Source organism: Dermacentor silvarum, chromosome 5, assembly GCF_013339745.2.
Source record: "Dermacentor silvarum isolate Dsil-2018 chromosome 5, BIME_Dsil_1.4, whole genome shotgun sequence".
NCBI classification, from domain to species: Eukaryota; Metazoa; Arthropoda; class Arachnida; order Ixodida; family Ixodidae; genus Dermacentor; species Dermacentor silvarum.
In genome coordinates this window covers 37,160,501-37,188,403 of record NC_051158.1, presented here as the reverse complement: position 1 = coordinate 37,188,403, position 27,903 = coordinate 37,160,501, and the positions used below count along the sequence as shown (strand labels likewise).

Below are 27,903 nucleotides of genomic sequence, written 5' to 3'. Positions count from 1 at the left end.
ACTGTAAAGGTAACCAGCGCTAGCGGCCCCCCCAAAAAAGGACAGCGGTACATCCTCTTGAAATCCGCGGCGACAGGTTTTGCGTGCGAGCTAGAGGACAAAAGAATACGTGAAGGGATACACTTGCGCAGGACTCTGCACATGTTTTTCGTCCGCTAGTAAATATTTAGGGATCTTGAGGAGGAAGTGACGCTTACGCGTCCGAAAAATCTGCGTCATATATATATATAGATTACACATGAACTCGTTAGTAGGCTTAGCGGGCTGCCGGGAAAGAAGCAGATGCAAGGAGGGATACTCACGGTGTGCGTGATGACGTGTCAAACTCCTGAAGCTGGCAGCCACATCGCGAAGGCATGGTCAACAATTGATCTGAACTACTCGACTTGCTAGCCCTCATTTCCAGAAACTGCGCTCTCGGTCAAAGAACCTTGTGTCCTCGGTCCTGTGCTTCGTGTCCGTGCCCTGTTTAGCGTGGTTCTTATGGCTTCAGTCCTACGTCGATGCAACCCTGCAACATGGAACAGCCGTCGCCACGAGCGCGTGAGTAACACAGACGAGGAGACGCGCCCTGGTCGTTCGACGGCCATGTCAGAGGAACGCCGGTTGGTCGGGCGCTCAGACAAGCGCGAGCTAAAGCCGTTAGCGCGAGCCAGCCTCCTTGGTTCGAGCCACAATGACGATGGCGATTCCCAACATAGGCATAAACCTACAACGGGTGGCGAGCATACGTGCGAAGGCTTTAAAAAATGCTTGCGTTTACACTGAAGAAAGCATGATCTCCCTGACATGGATCCCGGCCCACGCGGGCCCTGTCCACCCACATCTCCCCAACCTCAACGAGGTCACCCACTCCATTGCGCGAGGCCTAGTCAACCGCGCCGGAGACACTGGAGAAGAGTTGGACACCAGGGACAATTTGACTACTTATAACGATCTCGTTAAGGCATTTTACCTTAGTCGCCGAACCTTCTCCCCCTCCCCCCAGCCGGGCGCAGACTACCACCCTGCGTCTGCTACAAACAAATACGTACCCTTCACCCGCTCGTCTCCACCTTATATTCCCTGAAGTTTACAGTACCGCCAACTGCCGGTGCTGTGGCACTCACCCGGCTACGCTTCCGCATATGCTGTGGGAGTGCCCAGCACAGTACACGCACATTAACACCACGACCCTCTCGTCGAGGTTGCGTGAGGCTCTGCGAAGCTCCGCCCTCGACGACCAAACCTGGGCGACCCAGCACGCCCGTGAGGCGGCGGCGAGGCAAGCCCTCGACGTTCCCTCATGGGAGGCTTAGGCCCGGCCATCTTAAAATGCTGGTTCCACAATAAAAGTTTATCATCATCAGTCTATATTTATGTCCACTGCAGGACGAAGACCTCTCCCTGTGATGTCCAATTATCACCCCACCTAGTTTTCTGCCATCCTCGACTGCGCTTCCCTTCTGTTGGTATCCATTCTGTAACCCTAATGGTCCATCGGTTATCCATCCTACGCATTACATGGCCTGCCCAGCTCCATTTCTTCCGCTTAATGTCAAATAGAATATCGGCTATCCTCGTTTGTTTCTCAGACATTTTTTAATAACCCTCTGAACTTTCTAGGAGCGTTCGGCTTTTCTACTACATTAATAATTATCGTCTATAGTCTCTGAAAAATCTTGCTCCGCAATAAATTTTAAGTGAACTCCTTATTATAAAGTATGTGGGGTTTTATGTGCCAAAACCTATGCTGGCCTATGTGCCGATAGGGGGGTCCCATCTTCGTCACAGCCTTTGACGAAGAGAGGACCACCTATCAAAACATGGGCCAGCCTTTCTGAGGCGCCCTGTGCCTGTTTATTGATGGAGGAAAGAAACAGGCAAAATCGGAGAGGCCCTAAAACCGGAGTGCAGCAATGTTGATGTGCCATCTCTGTTTGCGCCACCAATCGACTCGCCGGACCAGATAGGCGCGAGCTTTGAACTTGCTTCGCTACGAGTCACTGGAAGTGTGTGCTGCCAATGCGCGTCAGAACACAGCCTACGAAACTTCTGTAAAAACAGTTTTAGTGAAGCAGACGTGCTCCTGTGCTTTTCCGTGGCACATTGAAGAAGACAAGGACCCGCGCCGTGATTACTTGGGTGCCTCTGTTGCTGGATGACACTCACCCTCACCACACAAGCGATTTTGGACTCGTATACTATACAATCCTCAACTTTGCATGCAAACGGGCAAGTTAAAGCAAACGTTCCCGCAATGTCCTCACCATGGGTATTGATCTCCTTGGCCCTAATTGTCTGGGATTATCTCTCCCTTGGTCAATGCTCCTGTCGTCGGGAATAAGAAATGAAAGCGTCCGCCCCGACGTTGGATGCCGCAGGAGGCCGCGCTGCGATGTAGTCACAGAGCGTAAACACTATAGCACTGACATCGACGTTCAGGTACTGCACTCCGCTGAGCCTGTGAGAATTCTGGTACAGATAATGTGTAAAGACTGCGTAAACTAGAATTTTTCACGCTATTTTACGAAGGTGTTTTCTTTCGGCGAATTATTTAAAACCCTGCAAAGGTGTTCTCAAAATGCTCAAAATTCTGGCAGCATTTTAGGGGTGGGGATAAATAGTTCTATATTAAAATTAAAAAGAAGCAAGCATATAAAAGCGGATATGGAATTTCGGAAAAAAAACTGTAGCACGAACAAGACATACACGAAAAGAAGGAAGATTGACGTACATCTGTCGCTACTATCGATGAAAAACTCAGTACACATATGTTTATGCATGTACACATGTCTGCATAAGTGGATGTCAAGTGCTTCATTGGGGGTAAAATAAATCAATTGTGAATTTTACATAGTACCGGTCGAGACTAATCCACTTATTCAGAAATCTAACGTCGCTTGAAGCACGCGCTTGACTTGGATCTAAATGACGCCTATTGTGAAGGCGCCGAAGCAAACGCAATGAGCGTCATGGGCATGTTCACGCCAGGCGTCCTTTAGATCGAGTCAAGCATGAGCTTCAAGTTAAAGGGGGTAAGTTCTCATGGGGGTTCGTCTCAAATATCCCTTTCATTCCTTCAGTGCAAATAAGCTTATGTATAATGTAAACTCACCTTTACAAACTGAACGCAGACTGTGCACCACTGAGCAAAAACCATATCTGGATGCAGGGAAGGTACCATCTATGCACCACTTCCAGAACGCACACTCCTCAAGAACGACTGTATTTGCCTAAAATGACACACGAGTACATTTTTTTCTTTAAGTTTCAAATGCAAAAAAACTATGTGCATGCAAAATCAAAAAAGAATACCCTAACGTCGATGTGTTAAGAATTGTTGCAGCTTTACAATGAGGCAACGCAACACGCGTAACAAAAGCATGGCATCAGAAACTGCATCAAAAAGCATCAGAAACTGACCTGCATGCCCTTGCACTATCTAATTATTTCAAAATCAAACCAACTTATTGGCCGGGTTTTGCAGTTTGTTTGAATAATGCGAAGTGGTTTTGGGATACAAATCGATGAGAAAAAAACTACTTCTGTGGTGGCCGGAGAAGTCTATGCAGAACCCGTTCACCCCTATTTTCGTTATTTCCGCACCGACAGTGATACAAGCCTAGATTTATACAGCTTAATTACAACAACTATTGAGCTGAACGACGTGGATTTAAAGACAACCCATCTAGTGGTGACATGTATTGAGACCGAGCTCACGTGCCGCCGTAATGAAATACACCGTCACGGGAACTGACTATGCTTAGAAGAAATGCATATTTTTAGAAGAAATGCATACAACGGAAGTATGTTGTAACAAAGTTTTACGACATAAAGCACGCTGGCTTTAAACGACTACGCAAGATAGGCATAATGACCAGCATAAACGAATGCTTCGTTTACTGGTCATTATGCCTATCTACAAAAAGAAAAGTTTTTAAATGGAGATTCGTTATGAACAGTGGCGCAATGGTTTTCACTAATCTGGTTACCGGGCGAGTGTCTTATTTGACTAACATTTCATGACGTACGCCTTTGAATTGCCGCATACTGACAAGCTGAGATTTTTAAAAATGCATGCAGTGATCACGAGTGAATAAGCGAAGCGTTATCTTCAATGCCACTGACGTGAGCGTTATTGTAATAGCCAAAGAATTCATTTACTTCATTTTCATGGATTTAGCCTAAGGAGCCAAAGCAGGCATTACGTCGGGGGCCAATGCATAATTAAGATAATAGAATAAATTGTAACGCGTGCAGGGGTGTTTCATGCCAATAACATTACAGGTAGATTTCGCGCTGCTCGTTTGGATGCATCGCCTGTATCGCTACTGCTAGTGCATTCACATACACTAGCATGACCTTGCACAAATTCTCGAGCATTCATTCATATACAGCAAAGAAAAGCTCAATTCCTGCATCGTCCACGAAAACCCATAGTGGGTCTGCAAACGAGCTACACGAAGTGCTCTGCTCGTTGCCCAGCACGCACGGAATCTCGAGTACTCTGCTAAACCTTGTTAAGTGAAAGTGCGCGTTCACAGAGACAACAAAATTCCAGGTAACAAGACATATACAAATATGACGGTAAATAAAACAAGCTAGATATTCAAAGTGACCTAAAAAAGGTGCCAGTCTGAAGGAAATGTCACGGTAATGCAGTGGAATTTTAGAAACCTATAGATAATTACAATCGTCGCCAATAATTGTGATTAGTCCTTTCCCCGTAAAATTGAAAAAGCCAGGAACCTAAAGGCAGCATCGCTGCTTTCCTAATGGATTATACGTATTGAAAATGGATTATAAGTATTGAAAAAAAAACATGAAAATTGAATATACTTAATTGTATTAGGCAGGCTTTCTTTAACATTGATGCAAGCCTTTAAGTGATTTTGTAGGCAGCCTTTCTTCCCTGCAAAAAAAAAAATGTTCGCATAGTTCGAAGCCCTCACGTTAAGTACACTATTGACACGTAATAATGCGGTATCGCTGGGGCAAGAACTCACTCAGAAAGTGAGTGAAAGTCCGTCACCTCACGATCGATGCTCCGTTCAATAGTGGTGACAACCGGGAAGCAGAAACACACCGAGCGACCATGTGATGGCGGCACGCACGTGACCGATTGCGACAGCCGTGGAGTGCTGTGTCCATCTCCGTACGTGGATTAACCTGCGTAAGAATGACGACGGTGTAATGCCTGGCCTATCCACAAAATGCAGGAGTGTTTCATGCCATAACATTACAGGTAGACCATGACGCTGATCGTTTTAGACGCATTGCCTAGCTGTATCGCTATTCGGTCACCATGGGAGCGATGGACGCTGCATGAGTTAATTGCGTTAATTGAATAAAACGCGCCTGCGTTAATTTGAATAAAATACAAGTGCATCCGCATGCCCTATTCTTGCATACACTATTACAAACAAGTGCATTCACATATACTAGCATGACTTTGTACATGTACAAATACTAGAGCATTCACATTACGTACTAGACCCGTAACTGAACAGCAACAGTTTTTGGCGGCAGCCACACCAGAGTTTCTTTTGGTACAACGTAGGGTGACGTGGCGCTGCCGCGAGATGTGAGCAACTGCACTTTCATAAGAGCATGCAATTTCACAAGACATGGACTTTGCCCTATACAGACACACAAATTTATTCACATACGGCAAAGAAAATCTCAATTGTTGCATCGTCCATGTGAAACCCACAGTGGGTCTGCAAACGAGCACCTCAAAACCTTAGAAATAATGTAACAGCTTTTTAGAGCAAGATCTCGTTTAGGTAGATACGACGATACTATAACTTCAGACTGACAAACTTTTTTTAGGTCACTGAATATCTAGCTTGTTTTATTGACCGTCATATTTGTAAACGTCTTGTTACCTGGAATTCTGATAAACCAACACTTGCTGTATTAAATCTAATATAATAAATAATTGCGGGTGCTTTGAGGCTTGTCAGTACATCTATGGTTTACAGGTACGGTATCTTCGTTACATTTTAATGTAACGAAGCAAACGCAATGAGCGTCATGGGCATGTTCACGCCAGGCGTCCTTTAGATCGAGTCAAGCATGAGCTTCAAGTTAAAGGGGGTAAGTTCTCATGGGGGTTCGTCTCAAATATCACTTTCATTCCTTCAGTGCAAATAAGCTTATGTATAATGTAAACTCACCTTTACAAACTGAACGCAGACTGTGCACCACTGAGCAAAAACCATCATATCTGGATGCAGGGAAGGTACCATCTATGCACCACTTCCAGAACGCACACTCCTCAAGAACGACTGTATTTGCCTAAAATGACACACGAGTACAATTTTCTTTAAGTTTCAAATGCAAAAAAACTATGTGCATGCAAAATCAAAAAAGAATACCCTAACGTCGCTGTGTTAAGAATTGTTGCAGCTTTACAATGAGGCAACGCAACACGCGTAACAAAAGCATGGCATCAGAAACTGCATCAAAAAGCATCAGAAACTGACCTGCATGCCCTTGCACAGTTTTTGTGCCGTTAGAAAATATGGCAGCATATTTCGGCTTGTGGTAAATAAATGGTCACAGAAAGTCATTCTACAAACGAGATCATACATTGTATTGCGCGTTTTACCACCTATCTTTCCCAGTGAAGCAACCCACTTTCAAGTACAGCGATAAGACAGCGACACCTATACCAGCGTCACAGCAATGACAGCGTCGATGCGCAGACACTCCGAACTTAACGCCATTCTACGTACGTGATTTATATCCGAATGGTTCCCCTTTATTCGCAGCGTAACGAATTGATAGTCAAGCTTATTCTCACAGCCGAAGCTTACGTGTTAACATGCTTCATGCTGCAGATTGAGATAAAATAATTATAAAATTCACGCAGAGCCCCCTCTCACAGGTCGCCGATTCTACGGGAATAATTCCCGTTAGCACTCGGGCGCGTTTACATGGTTAGCATTCCTGACGTTAACAAATCCGTCGGCCCGTGAAGATACCGTCGCCGTGGTGGCCAGAGCTGGCGGCCAGGGGGCAGCCCCTTTTCGAATGACGTATCGCAACATCTCTATCGACGGTAACCTTTGTGAACAAGAATTCAGGTAAGGTATGAATCGACACAAATTTGTCCGCTTTGGGTGCCCTCATGGATGCCGTTTACGGGGAAGTGCGATATCTATTCTAGGTGCAGCGCTACGCTTTCATTTACAGGTCCTATATCAAAGTTACGCTTCGAACAGCCACTAGAAATTCTACATACAAATTATTAAAATCGCCACGGTGGTTTCGGCGTTTTACATGTGTTTGAACAGGCGGGCATCGGAATTGGGCCCGAGCTAAACAAAGCTTCCTCTTAAGCTTGTGATTACACGTATTGTTCTCAGTGTACTAACTTTAGTGTCACCAGGGCTGTGCCGGTGACTGCAACCTTCGCTGACGAGCAAATGACTGTGCTACTTCACCGCACGCGACTGACTTGCCACGACGGGTGAACGTCGCCCGCTTGCACCGACGTATACAATCCGTACAAAGGCAGCAACGTCAGTGTCCCTCAGGTAGGCCGCCTGTGAACAAATAATTCAGCAAACAAAAGAGAAAACTGTCATGCACCCAAGTGCAGCACGAAGCTGCATGGTATTTACACTATAAAGCTTATCACAAAGAATGCAGCAAAGTTTCGCACCCTGAGCTCTACGGAGAAATCGGGGACTATGCAGTTGCCTTGGTAGGCCTAAAGCACGGCCGTTCAGACATCGAAAATGTGAGCATTTCTTGAAATTTCTTCGCAACGCAATAAACATGAATAAACATGGATACGTACGAGAACACGTTACAACATAGGTGGTATGATCGTGCCGTTAGAATTTTCGACGCATTTGAGATGCGTATTGTGCGCTCAGCAGAAAATTAAATGAAGGAGGGGCGCGAGAGATCGCTTGGTATAAATAACAACAAGGATATACTAGTTAAGAGCTTAAGGACACGCAAGTGCATTTTATGACGCAATTAAGTGACACAATGCAAACTAATGAGAAATGTCAAATTTAATGCTATCTTCGCTTGACGTATTGTATCGTGACATGAGATTGCATTCTCGCGCGTAGTACATGCCTAATGTTTCTGAAACTAGAGATGATTGTGGTATAGTATTACAGAACCTACAATCTAAATTTACCCATTAAGAATACGATACATTAAGTCATTCGCATGACCACGCTAAAAAAAACACATCACGGCATGCTGGTTTTATTGCTTGCATTCTAAGCAACACTGCAGTCGTAGCCATGCGTACATCTCCGTTTCATTGATCGAATATACTGGGATCTGATTTTTGAAGGTCTGTCACCACTTCCCATAATTTCATGCTCATTCAACAAGATACCGAGCGAACTGGTTATCAGAGACCAATGTTTAGCCTACGTGCACTTGTACTGACTCGTCTCACGGTGGAACAACGCGGCTTATATGCACAGATATAAGCCGCGCTACGGCTTATATGCACAGATATAAACCACGCTACTCACTGCAGATTGTTAGCACACTAGTACAGCACTAAAACATGAATGCCGCAGCAACCATAATAACTTAAAGAGACGCTAAAGAGAAATACTAAATCAGATGCATAGAAGAAATGCGATATTGGGCATGGCGTCCAATATTCTCAGTGCAGCACCACAAGTCTTGGAGGCTATGCATCAGGTCATTATCTACAGCGTTACATTTCGCGAAGGCCACAACCGATTTAGTGGTGGCGGCTGTGGTGGCATGGCTTAAATCACTGCAGTACAATTCCGTTGCTGCTAAATAAGAACTACGTTCATCTGATGTAGCTGCACTGTTTCTTTGTTTTTACTAGACACTTTTCTCAGCAGTACTACCTTACAGATTGGTAAAAATTCCATGTATTCCTAGGAGGCTTGGCAGGTTTGTTTGTTGTACTATAAAGCCAGGTTTCAAGCTTCCGGAAAAATTTTCAGAATTGAACCTTGATTCGATCCTCCATAGTCGGCAGCTGAGACTTTAGGAAGTTTCGCTCATCACTCAGCTGCTTCACTGCAGCAGTTGAAGTATCACCACCTCCAGCTGCTGCTGGACTGCAACCTTCGCTGACGAGCAAATGACGGCGCAACTTCACAGCACGCGACTGACGGCCACGGCGGGTGAACGTCGCCCGCTTGCACCGACGTATACAATCCGTACGAAGGCAGCAACGTTGGTGCCCCTCAGTTACGGCGCCTGTGAACAAATAATTCAGCAAACAAAAGGGATTGTCATCCACCCAAGTGTAGCATGAAGCTGCATGATATTTACACACTGAATGCAACATGAATACACATGATTTCATGAACAAACATGAATACACGCTTAGAAACACCAGGAGCACTACTGCTTCACACGTACGAGAACACGTTACTCCATATGTGGTACGATCATGCCGTTAGAATTTTAAACCCATAATTTTTACAAGGCTGAAGTCGAAGCTTTACATACGTTTGATCACTTTTGATAATTTGGGGTATGTATCGGGGAACGAGTAATTAGCATGTACCGGCATGTGAAGGCACGAAAAGATCGGGAAAAATGTACAAGAACAAATGGCATCAAGACAGAAAAAAATGTTTACCGAAAATATAATGTCTGAAGCCTGCTTGAATTCTGCTATCAGATGACGTCATCTTGGATTTCATAGGCACCGTCGAAGACACAAGGACCAACTAGAAGCAGCTCTTGCAGCCACAATGATACCGACAGAGTCATTTGCACAATGTCAATACGCGGATATAACAAAAGCTCAGTGCAGTACGAGGGCAGCAGGAGGAGTCTCCTTTGTAGGGTGCTTTTCTGTCGACACCAAGTGCACTACTGCTTTAGCGCTATGCGAGTGGTGTGATTCACGACTGATGAAAATGACCTTTCGAAAAACAAGTCGTCATGACATTATGCAATCGAGCTTCACCTTCCATGTTTAGACGCTCTCCTAACGGACTTGCACTAACTAGGGTTCATGAATACAAGTACTTAGGTTGTTATTTTCACCCACACACTCTCGTGGTCGAAGCACACTGATTATATTTGCAATAAAGCACTGAAGCAGATTCGCTACTTTTAAAGGAGTGCTCAGACACACTAAACTATTTATATAAATACCTGACACGGCGAGTGCTTGAGTATGCTTGTGTTGGTTGATCTACCATATGTCACACGAAATTAAATCTGTTAGAATCTGTTCAAAGGTACAGTTCTAGGTACAGTTGGAGTCTCGCTGAATGCAACTTCTCTCTCGAAGTGTCGGGATACCAAGTATTTAGCAAACATTACACTGTATCGTCAATTCTTCCTATTGCCTCAGAAACGCTTTCTTAGCATTTGCTAAGGAATCGTCAACCGGAAGTCACCATGAACTAAATATTACACACATATTTTCACGGGCTTAGATCTTTAAATTCAGCTTTGTTTTCACTGACGATTGAGCTGTGTAACGACAGCGACATAAGTGATTTATTTTGCTGGTCTTGTTCAATATTGCTTGATTTTCTTATAATATCTTTATTTCATTCTTATTCATGTACAGCCACTCCCATTGCTCCATCAGCCCATGTTAACCTGCAGTATGCATAAAAAATTGGTAAATTAAGAACGGAGTATGTTGTAACAAAGCTTTACGACAAATGCATGTTGGCTCGAAAGGACTACGCAAAAAAAAAAAAAAAAAACGAATGCCTCGTTTTCCGGTTAGGGCATTTTGCCTTGAAGGAAGCGTGTCAGATCGAAGATTGAGATTATTTTAACCCTTTAATGACGGCACATATAAATTCCCGAAGAAAATCGTTCGAGCCAGCGTGCCTCAGAATAACCAGCAACAGAAAAGATATATATATATATATATATTAGTCAGGATCGCTGCTAAATAAGATGCACACTCACCAGTACCGATAGCTGCGAGACAAAAGGAGAATGCGTCGGCTGAGGCAAACGTTGCAGCGCAACACACAACCGATTGTCACAGCAGATGCACGAACTCGGCTGCACAAACAAGGTTCGTTCAGGTGAGCGGTCTGCCTACAGCATTCAATAGTCTCCCTTCGTCACTGAAGGGAGACTAGGTCAGAAAACTATGATATAACGAAGTAACCCAGAAACTTCCACATTAACCCACGCATTTAAGCCGCGCTTTAGCTAAGAAACAAAATTTTGTATAAATTGGTATAAGAAACATTTTCCTAGCTCGGTATTGAAGATTTCTGGACCGTATCTCCCTGAATAGACCTATATATTTGCGCGCGTGGCGCTGTTATTCCCGCGAACTCATGACAACCATGCAAGGCGCCAAAAAAGCCAAACAGCTTAAATTCCCGGCCAAGCCCGCGCTTCAACAGCTACCGCCCCGCGGTCCCATTGTATAACAACCACTCCCTCACTATTCTGTGTTTTAAGAAGCACAAAACACGTTGCGCATTGTCTTATGGTGGTCGTGAACTGTGCGGGAGTGAAATGCGAACGGCGGAGTGGTGTTTCGAGGAAGAATACCGTCTTAAGACAGCTACCATAAACAGCGACACATGCGCTGACAAGAGAATTTTCACCTCTTAACAGAGTATTCTAAAAAGTTGCACCCATTTTCGTCGTTAACCTTTAGCAAGAAATGCTGGATCTCCCGTAATCGAGAGTAGACGCGTGTTTCTATTTGCGTCCGAGCCCAGTGCTCGACCGCGGCGCCGACTACGATGCTTCTAGGTACTTCTTTCACCGGAGGGCCGAAGCTGTAAGCACGAAATGGCTACGATATGGAGTCTGTTGCTAACCGCGTTTCTTCTAGCTACAGTCCCTTCTTTTAGCAACAGTCTTGTCGCATCGAAGTGGTCGGCTACAATTATGCGTCCTTAGGTCCGCAATTGTGCGTCCTTAGGTCCTATGCATGCTCATGAAACGCGGATAACTTTATCAACGGCGACAAGTGAAGACCTAAGTGTTCTTTGCTGCATTAGAGAAAGCATGCCAACAAAATTTTGTAGTCCATCGGCGAGCTTCCGGTTTCTGCATCAGCCACGGTCTCTTGACATACTTGGCGTGCAATAGTGGCCGTGAGCGCTCACGAAGCAATGGATGTAACAAAATGTAAAGCCACGAATAAGCTCGCTACATTTCTCCGAGTAAGGTACAAACTCAGAAGCCACGCGTACCATTTGTGACTGGATCACTTTTGGTAAGTAATTTGGGGTCTATCGGGGAACGAGTAATTAGCATGTACTAGTTGCTACCTAACCTTTTGAAGTCCACGAATATAAAGACACGCGATGATGACGAAATAGAACAGTTTTATGATCAGAGCTGTGCACTCGCAAGGGCAATTAATTCTGCGCGGAGGCGTCCTCGTGTTTTCTTGTAATGGTGTGACAGTTCATAAAACTTCCTCCTTTCTATGTTTCTGTGTTTGCTAGGTCCCCGATTCTACGGGCATAATTCCTGTCTGCATGCAGCATGTTTACATGGTTAGTATTCGTCACATTAACCCGCCATGGTGGTGTAGTGGCTATGGCGTCTCACTGCTAAGCTCGAAGTCGCGGGATCGAATCCCGGTCGCGGAGGCTGCATTTTGATAGGGGGCTAAAAGCAAAAGCGACCGTGTAGCGTGTATTCTCTGGGTGATCGAAATTATTCCCGAGTCCCCCACAACGTCATGTCTCGTAATAACAATACCGCCGCAGTAGTAGCCATCACACCGTTTTCGAATGAAGTGTAGCAACGTCACAATCGACGCTCAACGCAATACTCACCACCCCTGGTCCACGGAGAACGGGCCGATGACTGCGGCGCCACTAGTAAGCAGAGAAGGTGACGCCGCGGCACGCCACCGATTGCCACAAACGGGCGCACCAAATCCATCTCCATCTGTGGAATGGTATGCGCAATACGGTATAAATTTGAAATTCGAGAACTATATGCACAGGGTTCGCAGCAGCGGGAATAAAATCGAATAACATAAAATATCGTAATTCGAATAAAATATAAAATGTTGGAATAAATATCGAGGACTTGCAAAGCCTTCCTTCCGCCCCCCCCCCCTCCCCAAATTAAGCAGTCAAGGATTGAAAATAATGCACCATAATGCCTCACAGCGTGATAACTAAAGGCATAAGAGCGAGGAAACACTTTCAGCGTCGCACACCGAACAAAACAAGAATGCAAGATGGTCGCTCAGCTTTTTTTTACATATACCATCCAAGGTAATAAGTACAAACGTGACTGAATCTATAGATCAGCAATTTTATGAAACCTGAGCTTACTATGCAACAGTGCCGTATACAGATCATAAATTGAGTGACGCACCGCATTAAAGCTCCGCAGCACAATGCAGCAGTATACCTTACAGGCGCAAGGAAAGTCTTACCATAAGTAAGCGTTACCAGTACCGGCTGCCCCGACGAGTTTACTGGGCTCCGGTAATGTTTGCCAGAAACGCTCCTGCAGAATACCGTGTTTGCATAACAAAATGACAATACCCGCGTTTACAGGAATGCGACAGCAGTGCATCACATTTCCACGAGTAATGCGATGCACCAGGGTTCACATGTAATGCATAACCCTTGGTGCGGCGATGGTGGCGCATGCCGCAACCGATAACTTTCTAACGCATCGCATCCATGTAAACGCGGCTATTGCCCAAGCTGACTGCTGAGAACTTTTTCACCCGTGTACGTCTTCGGTGACAAGCGAGAAACAAATGACAAAATTAGTCATTGCTTAGTCTCATCTCATGCTTATCGGCGTTTTTGTCGCAATTTAGAGATAGGTTGCTTGTTTTAACGCCGATAAGACTAGAATGACGGTATTTAGGCAGAAAAGTGTTGGTTTCTCCGGCGATGGACCCCTGGCAGCCTAGCCCCGGGCACCAACAGCCTTAACCGCTGGACAAATAAAGTTTATTCCTATCCTATCCTTCCCAGAGGAGTGCTTCAATTTGGGAACATCTATAAAACAAGCACATATTCAAACGCACCTATGTATATCAACACAAATATACAGCACTGGTACAGTGTATGTGTTCTTTCCTCGTTTATTTGCGCTGGTTAAATTTTAAATGTGTCCATTTTGGCCTAACAGATGGCGTCACATGATGTGTAGAGTACCTGCATGCTCTGAAGTAACATTCAGTCACCCTAGTGCAGTGTTGATAAACTGCAGAAATATTGCACAATCTTTTCCGCGTCGATGCTGTACCACTAGACATAGAAAGACTTAGATGTATCATCCGAAACAATGCCTTTGTGAATCGGCGTCGTAGTTCGCTTTTATGCTTGAGTGAATCGGCGTCGTAGTTCGCTTTTATGCTTGTAATGAGGAAGACGTTTTTGTGAACCGTTTCACTGCACTACAATGATACCATAGCCAGCATATTTTCTTTGACTTCCTGCGTTTTACATGTATTTGAATAGGCGGCATCGGAGTCTGATCTAAATAAAGAGAAACACGAGATGCTAAAGAATGAAGTGCTAGGGACGTTTTCATGGCGGAGACGCTCGCAGTTCTGTTATAATTATAAGCAGAAGCACCACCAAGCGACCATGTATGTGACGGTGGCGCACACGACCGATTGCCACAGCCGGATTGCTGTGTCCATATCCGTACGTGCATATGCCATTAACGCGATGGACGCTGCGCGAGTTTGCGTAAATACTAGTGCATTCGTATGCCCAACTCACAGGTCGCTGATTCTACGGGAATAATTTTTGTTTGCACACGGCGCGTTTACATGGTTAGCATTCCTGATGTTTAACAAATCCGTCGGCCCGTAACAATATCATCGCAGTGGCGGCCATCACCCTTTTCGAATGACGTATCGCAACATCACAATCGGCGGTAACCTTTGTTTACAAGTGGCTACAATGTAAGAATTCGGGTAAGGTATGAATTGACACATCAAATTGGTCCCCTTTGGGTGCCCTCATGGATGCAGTATACGGTATGTTCTAGGTGCAGCGCTACCGAATTTGTAAACACTAAAAATATCCAGGTCCTATATAGAAATTACGGTACTAACAGCCACTAGAAATGCTACAAATTTCATTAAAATCGCCACGGTGGTTATCTCGAAGCATTCCTGCGTTTTACATGTATTTGAATAGGCGACATCGGAGTCTGGCTCGATCTAAATAAAACTTCCACTTAAGCTTGTGATTACACGTATTGTGCTCAGTGTACTAACCTCAGCGTCACCAGGGGTGCGCCGATGACTGCAACCTTCGCTGACAAGCAAATGACGGCGCAACTTCACAGCACGCGACTGACTTGCCACGACGGGTGAACGCCGTCCACTTGCACCGACGTATACAATCCGTACAAAGGCAGCAACGTCAGTGTCCCTCAGGTGCGCCGCCTGTGAACAAATAATTCAGCGAACAAAAGGAACGATTGTCATCCACCTAAGTGTAGCACGAAGCTGCAAGGTATTTACACTACAAAACTTTCACACACAAAGAATGCAGCGAAGTTTCACACACTGGACACTAAGGAGAAATTGGGCACTACGTAGTTTCCTTGGTAGGCCGAAAGTACGGCCGTTCGAACATGAAAAATACATAATTTTTCACTGCCAGGAAGAGTGCGAATGTGATTAAAGACTGTCCACATTGCAAGAGAGCAGTATACTTTGCGAAAACACGGACTAGTTACTGGTGCAGAACTGCATAATTAAAGCAGCTAGCACGGAAACTTCACACTGGTGTGCTCATCTTGATTTTTTAATTGTTTGTCAAGGCTTGTGGTATAATACAGGCATTTCTAAAATTATGAAAAGTAATTTACCGATCAATACTACGATACATTTGAGTCTCATTTGCATTACCACGCTAAAAAACACACACAGCATGCTGATTTTATTGATAATCCGGCACCCTCGTCCATGCAGTTGTGTTTCCGAACTTATCTCATCGCGCTCTAGAATACTGAAGAGCCTACTGCTTCACTGTACTACAATTGATACCATAGCCAGCATACTTTCTTGACTTCCACTCCCCGCAATTTCATACTCATTCGGCAAACATGATACTGAGTGAACTTGTGGATACTTTACCCTTGAAGTTCATTAAGTGGGATACGATGTAGGAACTTCCAAAACCGCACAGTGACTTCCTGCAAAGACAAGTACGGTAAATGACGTGCTGATTATAGGCAATAAAAATGTCTGCTTATTACAGCACAGCATATACCGTTAAATGTTTTCACCGATGCCGTGGAGCATGTGTCTCGGACATCATACGACAATGCAGTGGTTCTCGGTGAAGCGCTATTGAATTAAACAATAAAAAAAATGTGTGTCACACTTCTTTAGCAAAAAGAGCTAACACGGTGATCAGAGAGCAATGTCTAGCATACCTGCGCTCACATGCACTCAAGACTGGCGAGGATCAAGGTCGAGCTTATGAAAAGTCAGTACAAGGTCCGGCCTGCTTCCCAAACAATCAGGTGTCACTATACGCATAAAACAAGCAGCTCGGCGTGGGCATACTCAGAACGGTCGGAAAACCAGGATCCTTGCAGTTGTGTCGTGGGCAGTGCGGTCAAGTCATTTTTCTTGTCAGGTGGCAGCATTGTTGGAAAAGACGAAAGTCCCTGAACCATTGTCAAAACACAATGCCGTTTCGGGATTCGTACAGATACCTCGTCCACAAGGAGAGGAACAACGCACGCACCTAAGATACAGAACAATAATTAACCTCAACCTAGATTCTAGCAATTCAAAAACTACAGGTAATGCAATAAAGAGATAATCGGGCACCCTCGGCCATGTGCATTCCCGATCCCGAACTTGTCTCATGGCGCTTTAGAAAGCTGAATAGCCTACTGCTTAATTCACAGAAAGTGTCACTCATGAACTGCTCTGAATGCACTATTGAAATTTTCCACCGATTCCTATCTTCCCATGATCTGAAGACACAATGAAATGTTACGCAGGCAGTCATAATATGCGATTACAATTTGCCAGATGGCTGATACTCGTATTCTGCATACAGGAGAAAACGCGAATAAGCAGGGGCCCTAGAGAATGATTTCAGATGACAAAATAATGCTTCGATGCTCTCCGATACAACTGAGGCAATGTTAATTGAATACACGCTTGACGTGTTGTATAAGACGTAGCGATTTCCCTCTTGCGAGAAAAATGCGCATCAAGGTTTTGGAAAAGAAACTACCAGATTTAACCTCTATCTCTGCTGCGCAGAGATCTTTCCGGAACCTACAAAAGAGGAAGCGTTACCACCAGGGAAAATAACACCACTGAATATAAAGCGCCCAGCTAAGTAAATTTAACCGGACAGAGCATAAATGGTGATACTTGAAAAAAAAGTGCGCATAATATTTCTCGAGCTATGCAGTGTCCCTGCTAAGTTTAGGTTAGGTCAGCAATGATTCAGTAAATACATTTGTCCGTATGCCTGTAAATGAATTGGTATGTTGTGCAAAGATGATGTGCAAAGCGTCAAGATAAGTTCAGCTAGGTCCGTGTATCCCATAGGCGACATTGATTTACCAGAATAAAGAAACGAAGACGACAGAATGCAAGCTATCTTCGTTTATAGGTTAACGAATCCATGCTGTCGTATGCTATCACGAAGTACCAGTTTAATGCAAACAATGCGTACACACAAAATGAGTTCTGCTAGGTTCGCGGAATTTATTTGTCGATTAACCATTTTCGGATACTATTATATAGCAAACAGGAGGTCACGTTAGTTTTCAGCCGTCCTCGACTTCCCTTCTCTTGTTATCCATTCTGTAACTGCAATGGTCCACCGGTTATCCATCCCACGAATTACGTGGCCTGCCCAGCTATAATGTCAACTAGAATATTCGCTATATAGCTCGGGGATGCCACGCAGATGCTAGCAAAAATTTTACGTTAAGAATTATACCAAAAGCAAGTAATACAGCAAGTAATACCTGGCTTTCTGACATTTTTGAATCTTGTTCCTTTTGCGGGTCATGCATTAAACCATTCAGATAGTGCTCATTGCAACGCGCATTTTTCCTTCCAAGTGAGGAAATCGGTCACCCACTCTATTTAGTTCTGCCTTGTTTCTTGCACGAACGCCATCTTGCGGCAGTTTCGTAGCCCACTAACTGAATACCTTTGGTTTAAAAATACCCTTAAGCAGACCAATATCTTTTCTTAACATTTTTAAGATTTTCGGATAAGCTTAAGACATCCTTTTTTTTTAACATTGACGCAAAGGTCAAAATTCAAATTCAAAGGGCAAAATTCGTGTTTACATCATGCAGGGCGTTTACGTGTTTAGTATTCCTCACGTTCGCAAAGCCGTGGGGCCGTAACAATGCCACTGCAGTGGCGACCAACCCACCCTTTTCTAATGACGTAAGTGTCGCAACGACACAATCGACGCTCAACATTATACTCACCTCTGGACCGCGGAGAACGGGCCGATGACTGCGGCGTCACTAGTGAGCAGAGAAGGTGACTCCGCGCACGCCACTAATTGCCACTGCGATTGTCACTGCGGACACACTTGGTCCTTCTCCGCCTGTTGAATGGTATGCGCAATACGGTATAAATTAGAAATTCGATAACTTTGTGCACACGGATCGCAGCAGTTCTTTGGGGGAATGAAATATCGAGGTTTTCGAGGATTTTCAAGGCCCCAAAACAAAAACAGTGCTGTTCAATGAACAGTATAAATGTTGGCCTTGAACACGAACTAATTGAGTGGAGCCATGGATTGTGCACGCGGTACGTACATTCAGCACCGCCACAGTATACTTTTATTGACGGAACAATTTATAGAATATGCAACTACGGGCAAATTCTACGGCCAACATGGCAGTCAAATTCTACGGCCAACATTTCAGTCGGTTGGTTTTGCGCGCATTTTCCCCAGTGCATTATATTTTTTTTCAAGGTTCTGTTACTTCCGCTGCAAGACGCGACTGCTTATCTCCCCAGGCGAACGTGCAAACAATATTTCGTAATAAATGTTCTACAGTAGCATATCTAACGCTTTGACTGGGAATAAACAGCATCCTCACTTTGTTTTCTAAGCATTCTTGTGCGATAGGCTATAGTTAAGACATTTTCTTATACTTCAATTGTATCCTGCACAGAAACCAATAAACCGTCGATGTGTTGCCGACCTTGTATCCGTACCGCAGCTGTATAACACTCAAATTAAAAGTTCATTGCAGATTGCATTTACTTCAGTGCATTGAATTTATGCTGGTCGTAACATATCGCAGTATTCTAAGAAACTGCTTTCGTAAAAAATACCTTACAGCAAATAGCAACGAATAATATTACTGAAAACTATAAATCCTAAATAGAAATTCCGCTTCCTGCAATCACTAGCATTAAACCTGCTCTCTCAAGTACAACGACTTTTATTAGAATCGGGTAATTGGATTTATCTATGAAAATGTTTCTGCATTTTACATGCATTTCAATAGGTGGCATGGCAGTTGGGCGCGAGCTAAAGTTTTCTTTCCGTGGTCAATGTAGTAGGTACTAACCATCAGTCACAACAGGGGCAGCCACAACCATCGCTGACGAGCCGGTAACGGAGCATCTGCGCAGCACGCGACTGACTCCCACAACGGGTGGACACAGGGCGCTTCCACCGACGTCCTTGGCAACGCGGCAACGATGTGGATGCCTAGGCATTTTGTCTGTGTACAGGATTCAGGAAAGAAAATTTTGGCATCCAGCGAGGTGTAGCACGAAACTATAAAGAAGAAATTTGAACTACAAATTCAGCCCAAACAAATTAGCGAGGTTTGGCACCGTGATCACTACGGAGAAATACAGCGCTATTGTTGCCTTGGTAAGCTGAAAGTATGGCCGTTCTGCCGGCATCGAAATACTGAGCACTACATTTCCGTAAAGGTCACCTTTATTATATTTTATTTTCCCAATTTCGTCGGACTGCGCAAAAAAATGGAAATAGGAAAACACAAGAAGCGCTAGTGATTGATGTGCCTCAGAGAAGCCAGTGGGAAGACAATGGCGTCTGTCACATGGCTTGGCGCGAAGCTCCTCACCATCCGGAGGTGTCACGACTGCTACAGTAGCATAGAGAGGCAACTTGAAGGGAAGCTGAGGAGGTTTTATTAGAATTCGAAGATTTACGGGGGTTTGGAAGACTGACATAGTTAACTCAACTCCTGCAGTTTTATTTTCTCGATTATGCGCGTAGCAGCGCCGCAATTGCGCTTTATATTTTCGTTGAAGCTCCGCCCCCTTCGCACGCTGAGAAGACCGGGCGCGAGGATGACGCAAATACAGGGGTCACGTGCGTGCTGTATTCGAATCACGCTCCTCGCGGACACCAAATATGACGTCACGGCCGTGTTCGCCATCAAAGCCCGTTAAACGACCCGCAGCGTCTCCCGCAACTTGCGGTGACTTCTGGCCTCTTAGTGTGTTGTAGCAGAGCTTCACGTTATGATCGAGAAAAATGGTGACCACATAGCGTGACCCACGCCTGCCTGACCCATTTATGATAAGGCCTGAGAGAATATGAAGTAAAGAGTTCCTGAACTTGACTTTTTTACATATATGGTAAATTTCTGACATTCGTTTGTTGAGCGCTTTCTGCAACACATACATATCTGTTGTGCCATGTATTTTTTGTTTCGTTTTACTAATTTTTTCTTTGTTGCGCTAACGACTACCCTGGTAGATGTAAAATGTGGTGGCAAATCTTTTCAGTTACAAATAGTTCCACAAAGTAGCACTCGTTGAGTTCTCGATCTCCCCAAGGGACTATACACTAAAAAGAAGTCATGAAGGTCATGACAATGACGCAGCGAAAAAGATTAGCATCTAAAAGCAACTTAAATGGGTTGGGACGTGGGCACTAAGTGAAGGAAACACTAAGCATGTTGGTAGAATTCATAGTCATGAGCATGACTCAGCAAAAATGACAATGACTCAGCGAACAAATATTAACTCAAAAACCACTGGAATGGTTTCGGATGGGATACTAGGTTAAGGAAAAAGGCCAAGGTTGTTGGTCGAAGTCATAGTCATGACCGTGACTGAGCAAAAATGACAATGACAGCAAAAAAAGATCGACACTCAAAAACCGCTGAAATGGGTTTGGACGTGGGTACTAAGTGAAGGAAACAATAGAGGATGGTGGTATAAGTCATAGTCAAGAGTATGACTAAGGCTTTCGCCCTAAGGTCTCTTAGGTGTAGCTAATTGATTTCGGTGGGGCCGAAATGCAAAAAGCAGTCTTCCGTGCACTGGTTACACATCGTTAAGGATGCTCTGGTGGTCAAAATTAATACGGAGTCCCCCACTATACGGCGTATACCTCATAATCAAATAGTGGTTTTGGAACGGGAAAAGCCCGGGATTCGATTCCCTTGTTACACGAGTGACCTTAACCACAGTTACCACAACCGCGGTCACCCCGTCTGTGCGATAACACAGCAGGCAGAGAACGGTGGTGAGATCGAAAACCCCGGTTGACTCCTGAGGTTGACCTACATGCGTGGCATGTAGGTCAAGAAAGAGCCGCCTACGTCTTGGTTCTCTCGTGGTCATTTCGTTAACTTGGTAGGCTCCCCGCACACTGCTACGCATAACATCCAATTCCCACAGGGCGTGGTATCTGCCGGCTTTTTTAGCTTAGATTAGGTTTGACGCCGTACAGTTGCCATGGCACAGGTTTTGACTACGTCTATTTGCATATTGCATACGCAATATGCATATACGCATATATTCGGGTTTCTCGAAATATGCATGCACACATCTAAAGGAATGCTCTGCCCGGCCACCTTTATAGAAGTCACCAGGTTTGGGTCTATAAATGTGCATTAGGAATGAGCGAAAGCACCCGGGCAATATATGATCGATAAAGTTTTAATTTCGTCGATTGCGATAACGTCCACACAAAGGGGAAGTAAAAGCTTTGAGGCACAGCTTTTGTTTGTTTCAAGCTCACATTTCAATGAATACAAATATTTCGATGCCTACTTCAATTTCGTCAACTCCTAAAGCTACAGAGGGAAAGGGATGCATGCAAACGAATGCGAAATTGGAGCGCAGCTGTTTAGCGGTGTTTCGACTTCGCGGTATATTGAATCCAAAAGAATTTGAACTGCAGGGTCCTCTTTTATCAGCTATTTTATCAGCCGCGCCAGACGAAGTACTTCCAGCGTTTGCGTTGCTCATTGTTTGTGAAAGAAAGCATCAACACGGGAAGGCGTGGTGGGCGCGGAGTGCATTTTCTTTCGGTGGCGGCGCAGGCGAAGTAGCACATGCGCAGTGGGTGCCAAGCCCGCACCAAAGCTGCGTTTTCACACAGGGTATCGGGTGGACGCGCGCTGCATGCCTTAATAACGACGTTGGCGGCGGCCGGGCTACGGCGCACGCTACTTCCTCAAACTTTTCATCGTTTCGCCGTCTTTTTGCGTCCCTTCTGCCAGTTACGCCGACAACGAGACCAAAGCTCAACGCAGCAACAGGCGCCTAATGCACTCCCAAAAATCGAGAGCCATCCGATTCCTTTATTACACTTCCCGTCTACGTGGCTTAGCGGCTACGGTGCTGTGCTGCCAAGCAAGAGATCGCGGGCACGGCGGCCGCATTTCGGTGGGGTCGAAATGCAGAAAGCCGTCTTCCGTACATTGGGTGCACGCAGTTAAAAGATGCCCTGGTGGTCAAAATTAATACGGAGTCCCCCACTATACGGCGTACCTCATAATCAAAATAGTGGTTTTGGCACGGAAAATCCCGGGATTCAACAATTCCCTTGTTACACGGGCGGCCTTTAACCACAGTTAACACAACCGCGGTCATCCCGGTTGTGCGATAACACAGCAGGCAGAGAACGCTGGTGAGATCGAAAACCCCGGTTGACTGCAAAGCGACCTTGGCAATCTCGGTTTAGGTTAACCGATGTTTCGCAAGTGGACAGACAAGTTGGCAGACGGTACATCAACGGAGTGCAGGGTGGGTCGTTTGCAGCAGTTTTCAAAGCATGTATAGCTAATGCTCGACAATGTCAGCGAGTGCGGGGAACAATTCAGAAAACCTGCACGACGCATTATGTGTGCTAAAAGATGCAGTTGTTAGTTGACGATGCGTACCGTGCCTTCTGTTCACGCCACACTAATTTCTTACCAAACTAGCTTTAATTTTTTCCGTTAGTTTTCATAAGTTTTTTCCGGCATTGCATCCTAATTCCAGTGGAAGCTGACATAGCGTCTCATCGCCACCGTGAACGGGAATGCGCCTGCAGCTCCTGAAGACTGCGGTTGACGTTAAACTTGGTGAAAATGAGTAACCACCGTCGTTAAGTCCAACAGCGTTTACAGGGCACCCGTGTAACAAATGTATTACACGTGCAAAGGACTTTTTTGTTTGAATGTATACGTACACTGACGCATAAACTGGCGTCAGTATGCGTGAAATAATTTGGACGGAACGGGTATTGGTGGCGCTGTCTCGCGTCGAACTCCATCGTCTTATTTCCGTTTGCGGAGTCGCAATATACCTTTCCCGCACGAAAATCAGCATTGACCTTCTGTTGCTTGATTAAGGTTGAGTATACATACCCGTGTGAACTTCTCCCGAACATGCAGAAAAACACCTCGAAGTCATCGTCCTATTTTAAATCGTCCTATTCGAAATCATATCCTATTCTCACCATGCGTATAGGATAAGCTGTCCGTTCGTGACGCTGTCAGTACCCGTCGAAGTGATCGGAGCTGCGTCTCTTGTCGGTCCTCATTCTCAGAATGCAAAGTTTTCCAGGCGATCAATTGTCAGAACTCCATACCCTACTTCGGATTTCGCCTGCAGCAACCTGGAGCAGCCCACGCCGCCAGCGTGAGTGCCCGGGCAGCTGTACACACGTCCGTGCTCGTTCGATGGCCACGTCAGAAGAACGCTGACAAAGTCGGGCGGTCGAGGCTAGCGCGAGTCACGGCCTCGCAGACCACTCGTCGCGCATGCCCACCTTCGCGCGTGGAGGTTTGGAAGGCCTCCATATAGACGCGCAATGAGCAGTTCAAAGACGACGCCAAATGGACGCACGAAGCACGCGGCATCCCTTCTACCTTCGCAGCGTTTCCCGGCTCGCGCTGCTGGCACGAACGAGCACGGCGCGCTTGCACAAGAGCAGCGGCGTGCATACCATACATCGCTCTGAGCTAAACGCATAAGAATCAAGCTCATCAACGGCAGCGTTGCGCGACGCCTTCAGCGGGTTGGTAACCTTGTTATCGCTTTCAATGCCTATAGCCTTCGGGCTCGAAACTGCCAATTCTTCACGTTGGCTTCTATTGACGCTGAGACGCTCATACTATGGTGGGTTGGATGGCTCATCGGACACAAAAACGAGACGTTGGCCGCAGCGTACTCAGTATTCGCGGGTTGGAAAGCAGAACTGTCGCACCACGCACATGCTCGAAACAGCGTTCCTCTGTCGAACGCGACGCGTTAACGCAGAATAGAAAAGCGTTTTACAACACGGTGTTAAGCATCACGAGACGCTGGCAACACATTTCTAAAGAACTACGGGCAAATTTTACACCGCGTTACCACCGGTGCTACTTAACATCGGCCGAGTGAAGAAAGGTGTAACGAGCCATAAGTTGAACAGCGCGAAAACATACACACGTAAAACATATAGCTCTTGGTGAGGAGAGTATGCACACTGCCGCCATAGATGTTTATGCAATGACGCTGTGGTGCGTAACTCTTGGGGCGCTATTCTGGGCCAATCGATTTTGGAAGATGCTTTCACGTTCGCGAAATTTCACGACACTAGAGAAGGGCAAGTTCGGTGTCTCGGGCCCCGCCGTTCCGGCAAAGCGCTATACTGTAGTAAAACAGCGTCCCAGGAACGCCGTAGCGAGCAGAAAATGACGATGTGTCCGGCACTTTCCTCGCGTGAAAGCTCGCGTGAGTAAGAGTACCTCTAAAAGTGATCGTCCTAGAATATCGCCCTTGGTTATCTGTTTATCTCATGCAAAATCACGTTCTCTACTGCTCCATCACCTGCAATTCTTGCCAAAATAATTAGCTTAGGCAAACTGGCTTAGCGTCCCAATCTCCTCCATACTAGAATTCGGCAGGGCTCTTTCAGCTCAGTTAGCATAAAATCGGCACCCCCATTCCTCAAAATTGATCGATTAAAAGAGAAGAACTAAGGCCCACATAACCGTCCCGTGGGAGTTCATTTGAACAGCGGCCGTCCGCCCGATCGAGTAAGTGGGCCTCATCGATTATGCTTCGCCGACTGAGAGACGCTGCTCACGTAGCGCTCATTGGCTGAAATCACCACCTCGGGCAGTCCGGGACTGTCAGAGAATATAAATCGAAGAGAAGCCCAGTCCCAGCTCCAGCATCTGTCAGTAAAACCCATTTCCTCCCTGGTTTTCTCTCAAAACGGGACGCCGGTGCTGTTTTTAAAAGGTGTACAGACACCGAAATCTCAGTTATCAGCATTTGCGGTAAGTGGTGTTGTGAAGTATGATAAAGATTTTTTTTTCACTCTTGGTTAATACACCGCATTCATGGGACAATATTAATAACCTGAATATGCCCGATCGTATACCCAGTTACGAAGTATCACTGAATTTCTACCGCACGGTTTCTCGTTTCAATATTCCAGCCACCAGGTGTGAATAACCTTTTGAGTGACGTAAATGTAGCATACACGACGCCACGGAGGTCCCGTGAAACTCCACAAAGATTTGCCGACAAATTGACGCGTCGTTTCTCAATTTCACACATGCGCCCACGTTCATCGACGCCGGAGCTGTACGTGGGAGACGCAAGCGCGAGTCTCCCAGTGGTGCTCTGGCAGACGCACGTGCAACCGCTCTGAAAATGCGTCTCCACGCAACGTCTTCATCGTCACGCTATTTTGCTCTAAACAATGACGTTTATTTTACGATGGCTATCGCTGAGAATCCGGAAAGGGGAGCGGAGTTTCATTTCTACTCGAGGAAGTTGAAAATAAAAATACCTTTTAGTCATACTCCATTAAAAGCATTGGACAACGTGACCGGCATCGAGTGTTCGAGGACAAGCCACAACATAAGCTAAGGTGTCGAGATAAACTGCCGAGGAAATGCCCTCTTGACGGATAGCGGTGCCGTGACAGCGCATGGCCGTGCTCGAACGCTGCAGCAACGCTGCCTTGCTGCAATGTTCGAGAGTGGCCGAGGACAGTGACGGGGCGGACGACGGCTGTGCGAACCCGGTTAGAACGCGCTCTGCTCAAACCAACACACCATTTCGAAATTGCTCAAGGCGTTGCCCAGATCCAGGTTTCCCAAAAGCTGCTGAGCGGAAACGCTGGTACGCGTGCCCGCGATGTCCACGCCGGCAGCGGGAGACAGAACGCTTGCTCGAGCTCGGAATGCTGCCGAGTCGCTTGAGTGGAGCCTGACGTTGCGTTCACTCGGGTTCCTTACCCCCGTATTTAGAAATGCACCCTTTGCAGCCCGTGCTTGACTCGGTATAAATGACGCCTGGAGTGAACGCGCCCAAGACGTTCATTGCGTTTCTTTGGGTGCTTTCACGACAGGCGTTATTTAAATCAAGCGCGGCCTTCAAGTTAAGATGTGTTTTATAATACAAGAGGTTTTAGTTGTATCGCAGCCAAGCTGACTGGGCGTCCCTTGCGTCTCAGACGCCGACTCATCAGAAATACGAAATTCACGCATTTCTCCGCAGTGACCGAGTGCGGTGACTCGCGACGCTCGGCTATAACTGGATTAAACGTCTCCGGCGAAGTCACTATAGCTCTGGCTATTGCTAATCAAGTAGACACTCGTTCTCTTGAAATCCGCATTACGCAGGTTTAACGAACAATGTATAAGGGAGGAAAACTTGTTAAGAAACAGACAGTACGCGATAGTCTCTATTCGCATCTTTTCGAGCCTAGTTTGTGCGAAAAGCCAGCCGTCAAGACATTACACGTACCAACAACTACAATAAACCTAATGGTTCGCTAGGAAAGGAACCAACACAAGGAGCAATTCTCACCATACGGGCGATGGCGTTCCAATTGCTGCGTTGGCCGCCGCGTTGCGAAGAAATGGTCGAGTGATTTGAACTGCGCCTCTTGCCGGTGGTCAGTCGCGAGAAGTCATGGTCCTCAGTGTAGCGTCGCACCCGAGCCGGCCGACGGGGAGGCCTAGCGTCTGGGAGGACGACGCAGTGGAGCAAGGCTTCTTCCGGGTGAGAGGGTCTGGTCAACGTGGCGTTAATTCATCTTATATAGCATTTCAAGAACACATGGTGCCATGCCATTGGCTGTTAAGCAAGTGGCGTGATCGCACCTGATTGGCGATACACAGGTGGCGTGATCACACCTGATTGGCATAACGAATTCATACAAACGCACAGACACGGAGGTCGCGGCTCCATCATGCGGGCAGTGCCGATAACAATGTAGCGAGTGCGACTTATGACACCAGAGGACAGCACGACACAACACTGGGCCACTTCGATTATCCGTCTCTGACAGTTCCGGACTGTCCGAAAGACTACATACGCAACGCTCATTGGCTGAAAGCACCGTCACGGGCAGTTCGGGACTGTCAGGAATGCATAATCGAAGAGGCCCACTCAGTCTCCTGTCCTGTTCATCTTGTTCGTGTCCCCTTTTGCTCAATTCTGAAGCTCCCTGTGGATGCCGCCCTACAACCTGGAACAGCTGCCGCCGCCAGGGTGTGGAACATTGCGGAGGAGGCGATGGTTGGTCGGACGCTGGCCTCTGCGATCAGCTCCGGCAGCGCGCCAGCTGATCGCGGAGGCCACGGTCGGGCGCTCCAGGTGAGCGCGAGCCACAATGACGATGATGATCCCAAAAGCGATGAGGCGTACTCAGGCACCGCCACCTACATTTCGTGCACTGCATAGTGCGCAACATAATGTAGTTTCGTACTTTGGGGCCA

The 27,903-nt window shown here is 46.1% G+C and overlaps 1 long non-coding RNA gene across 5 annotated transcripts; it reads right to left on the bottom strand.

Moving 5' to 3' along the window:
* Nucleotides 1-2,130: 2,130 nt before the first annotated feature.
* Nucleotides 2,131-27,176, bottom strand: LOC125945341 (uncharacterized). Of its 5 annotated transcripts, XR_007466831.1 has the most exons (12): nt 26,990-27,176; nt 19,489-19,644; nt 18,388-18,509; nt 16,043-16,101; nt 15,176-15,346; nt 12,747-12,861; nt 10,897-10,995; nt 8,957-9,207; nt 7,365-7,535; nt 5,015-5,151; nt 3,098-3,215; nt 2,131-2,372 (listed from the first exon to the last, which is right to left on the bottom strand). It is a non-coding gene; the product is annotated as an uncharacterized LOC125945341 (long non-coding RNA). The 5 variants fall into 5 exon arrangements; XR_007466832.1 differs by lacking the exons at nt 3,098-3,215; nt 5,015-5,151 and adding an exon at nt 6,162-6,282; XR_007466830.1 differs by lacking the exons at nt 2,131-2,372; nt 3,098-3,215 and having other exon boundaries at nt 4,905-5,151.
* Between the last annotated feature and the right edge of the window lie 727 nt (nt 27,177-27,903).